This window comes from Phyllopteryx taeniolatus, chromosome 12, assembly GCF_024500385.1.
Source record: "Phyllopteryx taeniolatus isolate TA_2022b chromosome 12, UOR_Ptae_1.2, whole genome shotgun sequence".
Classification (NCBI taxonomy): domain Eukaryota; kingdom Metazoa; phylum Chordata; class Actinopteri; order Syngnathiformes; family Syngnathidae; genus Phyllopteryx; species Phyllopteryx taeniolatus.
The window spans coordinates 8,337,847-8,345,384 of NC_084513.1; positions in this window are offsets into that span (position 1 = coordinate 8,337,847).

The following is a 7,538-nucleotide window of genomic DNA, read 5'->3' on the forward strand; positions in this document are numbered from 1 at the left end:
GGATTCTATACGGATAGAAAATGTGGATTTTGTTCTTTAAAAAAAATCCTGTACTAATACCCCTTTTCTAAAAAAATAAATAAAATTAATTCAGATTCAGATACTTGTGATGATACTGTATGTCACAATCATGTCAGAGCTTTTATCGGCCCAAAGATAAGGGAGCGGTTTTGCTTTATTGGCACGCCAGTCTCCATATGTAATTACTGTATGTACTTTTTAAAACGTAACACATAAAACAGATTTAAAACATCATAATTCATCTTTAATCTTTGAGTCTTTTTCAGCTGTCTTGTCATGGTGGACCACCACGTTTGGTGTTGATTGGTCAAACCGGTGCGATGGGCTCTTTTTTTCTAACTATACAGGGGGTGCTACTGAGTCTTGTTGCAGACCCTTACTAAACATACATTTTCACCAGCATACACGTTCTTGTGACTGGTGAGTTTACAGGCATGTGGAGGCCACAATAAGGTGACAAATTTGATGGAAAATAATAATAAACAGCGATTGCAAGAGGGCTAATTAGCAGCCTCAGATTGTCTTAAAATGCACAATTTAAAGTAGTTTTATCCCTGCAGTAAGTGGTGTCTAATCTCCTAGGCTAGAGCTGATAAACCTCTTAGACTTGAGTCTGAGACATCAGGGCTTGCCCTACTAGGATATCATACAGCATGCAGGATGTGACTTTATAAAGCCTCGCCTGGGGGCAAGTCACCTGGTTTTCAACACCATATAGTCAGAAAAGATTGCACAGGAAAAAGGAAGTCATTTAAGATGAGTTTCAACTTCAAGTGGGGCCATAACAGAATCACCATTCAAGAGATTTGTACCCTTGAGGACGCCGTAACATGCATCTATTACCAGGTCAATTACAACTAAAATACACAGGACATACAGTATGTCATATAAATTTTAGAAGGCGTATACATATACAGTGGTGCCTTGAGATACGACTGACTTGACTCACATTTTTTTTCAAAATATGTGCTGTCGTTCGGCCAATTTTGTGAGATAGGTATAGTGGCTGTGACACGCTTCACACCAAGCAGCGGTTTGCCAGATATTGTAATTTCTTCAGAAAAGCGGCTTCAAGCTGTTTATTGCCACTCCCAGTTGAAGTTTACTGTCAAAGTAAACATTAAACAAAGACAATTACACTTTGTGTATTTAAAACAACCACGCTTAGCCTTTAAATCCGTTATCTTACTGCTAATGCTATCACAAAATGGAAAATGCCATAGACATGTTAACGAACAGCATCTATGTGGCAATGTTATAACCCTTATACCCCTTCATGTTTTAACACAAATGGTGGCCAGACAATACAACCATACTCACAGGTATATATGCTTGGTGAAAAATGTCTAATATTACTGCATCTTGCTGAATCAGTTGTGAAACTCTTCTTCATTTGTGTCTATGTCTGTATTATACTGCCCCCAGATGGCCAAGGCACGCTCACCAGAAGGAGCAGCACAATATCCATTGAATTGAAGCAAAACATGTAGCAAAAACTGTTAAAATATTTGAAATTCTTCAGCACCCAATATGGGGCAATCGTATTTTTATAAAGTCTGAATAGAAAATTTGGAAGCAGGATTGGGTGACGCTAAATTGCGGCGCCCTTACCATCCAATGGTCTCAGAACATGGCGTCAAAGTGTGATCATCACTGAGGCCACTGAGCTCCCTGCTGGAAGTCAGAGGTCCGTGCTGGTCAGAGCTCCCTGCCAGAAGTCAGAGGTCCGTGCTTAAGAAGCGCATCCGAGGGCCTACTCATCACTGCTTTCTTTCTTATTGACCAGTTTTTGGGTACAATCACAAATGTTTGCATGGAGTTGTCTGGTCATCCTTACCTCCGCATGCACTTCTGAATTGTACAGCTTTGGAGGCCTCAAAAATCATAGACCTCAAGGGGACCTGAAGAACTTTGACCAACTCCAGATGTGGGTGATTGGGGTGGTCCCACCCGTTTCGGTCGGTATGTGAGGACATCAAGGTTCTTGGTGTGTGTGTGCATGTGTACTGTATGCGTGCGTGTGTGTGTGGTAAGGAGGAAATTCCCTTGAATTAAGGAAGGTGGAAACATGTCGAAGATTTGATTCGTGAGGTAGTACATGAACAATTACTATATCCCTTCAAAGAAACTGGTTACTGCATGGTATGACTTCAAAGCATGCGAGCCCCCTTTTATTACATTAATGTGGGCAACCATGTTGAAGGCCTTCTAATCTCTGTAGAGGCAACGTGTCCATTGTAAGTGACTTTGATGAGCATTTGCAACCCTTGCACTGTCTGCATCTGTATGTTTGCAGTCATGTGATTAAGCAGGTGATATGGGATTTAAAAAGTGGGCATACAGTGAGTCCCGCTTATTTGCGATTCACCATTTATGTGAAAGCATATCATTTCCTTGCCCATGGCTCACCAATTACATTAGAGCAGCATTGTAGAATCAACGCCTGGCAAAATGTTTTTCTGTCCCCAACAGTAGTTCAGCGGCAGTTTGCAAGGACACTGCTTCAACGCACAGTACAATTTACACTCTCCGCAAATTTCTCAAAACAGGATCGGTTATTGACAAACCATGCAGCAGAAAACCTGCTACTAGCACCACTGATGAAAACACTGAACCTTTAGAGCTGGCATTCGCACAAAGCCAGGGAAAGTCGATCTGCAGGGCTGCACTGGAAGATCAACAAAAAATCAATTCAGCTGATGTTTCGGACAGTGATAAAACTATATCCGTACCGACTTCAGCTTGTTGAGCGTCATAATCTTCTGCTTGAATCCTTAGAACTTTGTACCAAATTAACCTATGCGTTGTAGCAGTGTGATGCACATAGAGCTTCTCAAACTGACACTGAACTGCAGTCAGGGACAGAATTGTTTTTACCAGGCAGCAATTTTGTAACACTTGTGTTTTTTCATTATTCGCGGCAGGGGTCGCACCCTTTCCCACGAACAATGATTTACCTTCGACTTGTGTTTGAAGAATCTAAATACCGTATTTTCACGACCAAAAGGCGCACTTAAAAGTCGTAATTTTTTTCCAAAATGGACAGGGCGCCTTATAATGCGGCACGCCTTATGTGTGCACCGAGTTCCAAAATCTATAAATATTGTTGTGTGATGAGCGCTCCGCTTGACTGAGTGGGAGCATTTCCTGCCGACACGCTGCTTATACAAAGGAAAAGCGGACGTGGCTGAGGACAACATACGGACGTAAAGGGGGAAGGGTGCGCGTGAAGGTACGCCCCCACTAGGTATATTCAAGCCAGCCTCCACTCGTAAAGTAGCAATCAAGCTAGCCGCCCCTAATTTTGTTCATACTAGGCATTACGGTAATAATTCGCCAACTAGCGGCGAAAGCCACCTTCAAAATAAAAGCTTCCCAATAATATGGATGTCAATGCTCTTCGGTTAAGGAATGCAACCAGCAAGGTTAAATTTTAATCTTGAGATGCATTAAAAAATGTAGTTTATTAGTTTTCAGAGGCTTTTATTTTAAAATACATCAGTTCTTCATCAAACCTCTTTTAGTGGAGTCCTTGGTGGCCTGTCACACAGATCTTGACTTGTCTTGCAATACCAGTGGGATTATGTTGGGGTGGCTTTGGCTCAGTAGGTAGAACAGGTTCGAATCCCTGCTACAACTGTCCACATGTCAAAGTGTCCTCGGGCAAGACACTGAACCCTAATTTGCTCCCAGTGGGCCTGGCAGCGCCTCGCATGGCAGCAGTTGTCCATTGGTTTATGCATGTGTGTGTGAATGTGAGGCTTTGTAAAGCGCTTTGGGCACTGTGATGATGTAGATAAAGTGCTACATAAGTTCAGTCCATTTGTCATTTATTTTTCCTAAGATATCAAATAAACTAATTTTTTTTTCATGTATCTCAAGATTCAAATTAACTTTGCTGGTTGCATTCCTTAACCGAAGAGCACTGACGTCCGTATGATTGGGAAGCTTTTATTTTGAAGGTGGCTTTCACCGCAAGTTGGCGACCTATTACCGTAATGCCTAGTATGAACAAAATTAGAAGCGGCTGGCTTGCCTGCTACTTTACGAGTGGAGGCTGGCTTGACTGCAGTTGAAAAGGGCACGGAGAGACACGCTTACGAAGCACAGTTAAAACTGCAAGCTATCAGAGTTTAAACTGCAGTTTAAACTGCAAACTATCAGTTACGCGGAGGAACAAGGGAATCGAGCAGCCGCGAGAGAATTCAAGATCAACGAATCCATGGTTCGCAAGTGGAGGAAGCAGGAAAACGAGCTTTGCCAAGTCAAGAAGACGAAGCTGAGTTTCCGCTGAGAAGCTGAGAAAAACAAAACGCAGAAACAAGGGAGGTGGCCCGAGTTGGATTAATGAGCAAAGAACGTCCGGGAGAAGCGTCTCTACAGTCACCATTCGACTGAGTGCAATAACTTGGAGCTTGCTATCATTCCGGGAGGCTTGACGAACCGCTGGACATTCGTGTAAACAGGGCGTTCGAAGTGAAGTGAGCGGCGTGGGCGGCGTGGGAGCCATGGATGACAGATGGCGAACACAGCTTTACTAAGACTAGGAGGCAGTGCCGGGCGAGTTACGCCACAATTTGTGAATGGATTGTGGATGCTTGTTCGAGCTTTCGCACGGCAACGAGACTGACTCGAACCTGGCGTGTTTGCTTGAGAACTTGCCCAGCTGTTCATTTCGGATACAGAAGATGAGGACTTTGATGGATTTGTGGATGAGGATTGATCAAAAAATAACATGAGTACATTGTTAAATACTTCAATAAAGTACAACCGAACTCAGTTTTCCTCCCGTTACCTTTTTAAAAACATTGTTTTAGCGTGCATGCATGCTACCGTATGTTTTAAGCTAGCGTATGTTTTACCATGCCTGCGCCCAATACTACGATGCGCCTTATGTATGTGTTAAATACAGAAATAGACACCATAACTGAGACTGCACCTTTTAATACGGTGCGCCTTATGGTCGTGAACATATGCTAATTGCCTTCGTAACCAATTTGGTGAAAAGCTTGACAACAGCTATCACAATATGACCGCCCTGGTTAAACTCTGATTGACCATTCCTGCTGACACATGCATGACTGAATTTCATGCACGTCATATTTGTTATTTTTCAGTGATTCGGGAATTTCATGTCTGAGATGAGTGCAACGAAACACAACCCTATTTCTTGTCTTGGTGAACATAGCTTGTTTTGAAGGGGATGCCCTGTCTCATGCATCCAAGCAACTTTATACCCTGCTCCAGATACTAATGGGTCAATGGTGAAAATGTATTTTGGAACCATGACTGGAGGGGCGGAGCTACAGGGGTTGAATGACGCAAGCAGCTTCGACTCTTGGAAGAAGAGCCTCCAGTGTGGGGAAAAAAGTGAATGCACATGAAGATAGAAACATTTCACCCGTGGACGCAACACTTCAAACACTACAACTCATACCAGAGGCTGAAGATTTGTATACCTGCAATTTAAGTAATTTTTTCATAATAGAGTATGTCACCTTTTATTGTTTTTATTCCTTTTGTTTACTTTACTTGTGTAGTGTATTTATTTTATTATAAAAGTTGTATTACTATTCTTAATAAAATGTTTATTTTTTTGCATTTAGTTTTCTTCACTTTATTGATGGTGTTGTTTTTCTACAAGCCTTTACATTTCCACTGTGTCAATGTATAGTGCTGTATTTGTAATGTTGATTTTAAAAACTGAAACTCTAGAAATAACAATATAGCATAAATAAATATATAAATGCACAGTCATCGGTCTGGAATCCTACGAGCACAAGCCATAATTTGTGAGTCTATACGAGCACCCCTAATTATTGACTAAATTAGAGGTCTGTCTTTTGTCCATAATGTGTGAGAATGGTGATGGCGACACGAATCCGTTGAGAAACATCAAGCAATTATGGTTGAAAAGTCTTCCAAATGTTTAATGGGTAAAGGTGTTTTGAAATTTACCAAGTGTGAAAACAAACAGTTTGCCAAAAAGTTGTTTGCATTCAGTGGTGTGTTTACATTGGTTTGTGTGTGTGTGTGTGTGCTTGTGTGTGTGTGTGCGTGTGTCCATTGGAAACTTGGAGTCAGGGGTATTATTTTTTCCAAATAATCTTTTGTAATTCAGAATTTCATTTGTCAACCTCCAGTCTCCCCATTCTAATTCCTCGTCATGTCACCACCTCATTAGCACGCACACAAACACACACACACCCACACACACACACACAAGCACACACACACACACACGCACACACACACGTGCACACACAAACTAATGACTACTGCCAGTAAACAAAACATTTGGTGTTCATTCAATACAAACGCTGCAAACACATCTGTTGTGCAGTCTCATGTTTAATTGCAGATCAAATAAACAAAGTAAAAAGGGCAAATTAAGTAGTCTTTTGTTGTCTTTTGAGTTCAGCGTCAAGTAGCATAGCAGTATATATTATTACAAATTAGGAATCTGAAGAAAGTCCATGTTATCTACTTTAAAAAGGTGATAATTATTGTTATCTAAATGGAAAATGTCATCTGCAGCGATTATATTGAGATCTGACAAGCCATAGAGACACACAAACGTGCGACAGACATTTCCCCACACTAACTATTTACCTCAACTAACCGTCCAAGCCCAAACCCCCCATCCGACCCCAGCTGAGCTGACATCTACTCAGAAATTAGGTCGTGATTGAAGTGGACACAGTTTACGCCGCACACCCAGGGTGGTCGCAAAGAGGACGACAAAAAGAATGAAGGGGCGGAGGGGAGGAAAGACTTTCAATTTTCTTCCTTCGATGAGAAAGAACAAAAAAGTGACAGTTACAGTAATTACCCCGCAACAAGGAGGGACAACTCCAAAGGGGAGCCGAGTGTTGAGGAGGTACAGTGTTCTTCCCTGGGAACCACGGAAACAATGCTGTTGTTTGTGACCAGTGATGAAAATTGGCCGAGTGGTTGAGAGCCCTGCTTTTAGGAAACAGTGGCAACTATTCAAATCTTCTTTTCTGCTCTATTATCCTCACAAGAAAAAAAAACAACAACACTCGATAGGTGACCCTGTTTGTCCTTCTCTGCCACATTTCTGTGGACGAGCCTAAATTCTAATTTAAGCCCCCGTCGGAAGCACAGTTTGTTTCCCCAGCTTAACAAAAGCCTTCCCATGAAGTACACCAAACAGTTGTAGCGCCTTGTAACCTTAAGTTTAGAAGCTGTGGTCGCATGCATGGTGACGTCCCCCTATACAGTACTCGTGTGTGTCTCAATGTTTTGACAAGAGAAAAGGAAAGAAGGTGGGTTGTTTTTCATAGCGAGATTTTTCCATGCCAGCGAAAGAAAGGGAAAAACTATACAGCAGTGGTCCTTAATAGGCGGCCATAACTGTTACAGGTCTTTCTTTTCACAATCCACTTACACAGAGCAGTGCATTGTAGACCAACCCATTTATTGTGTCGGTGCTGCTGCGGTACAAGGCATTTGCTACCTTGACTAATGAATTGACAAATCTAATTGAAAAATTA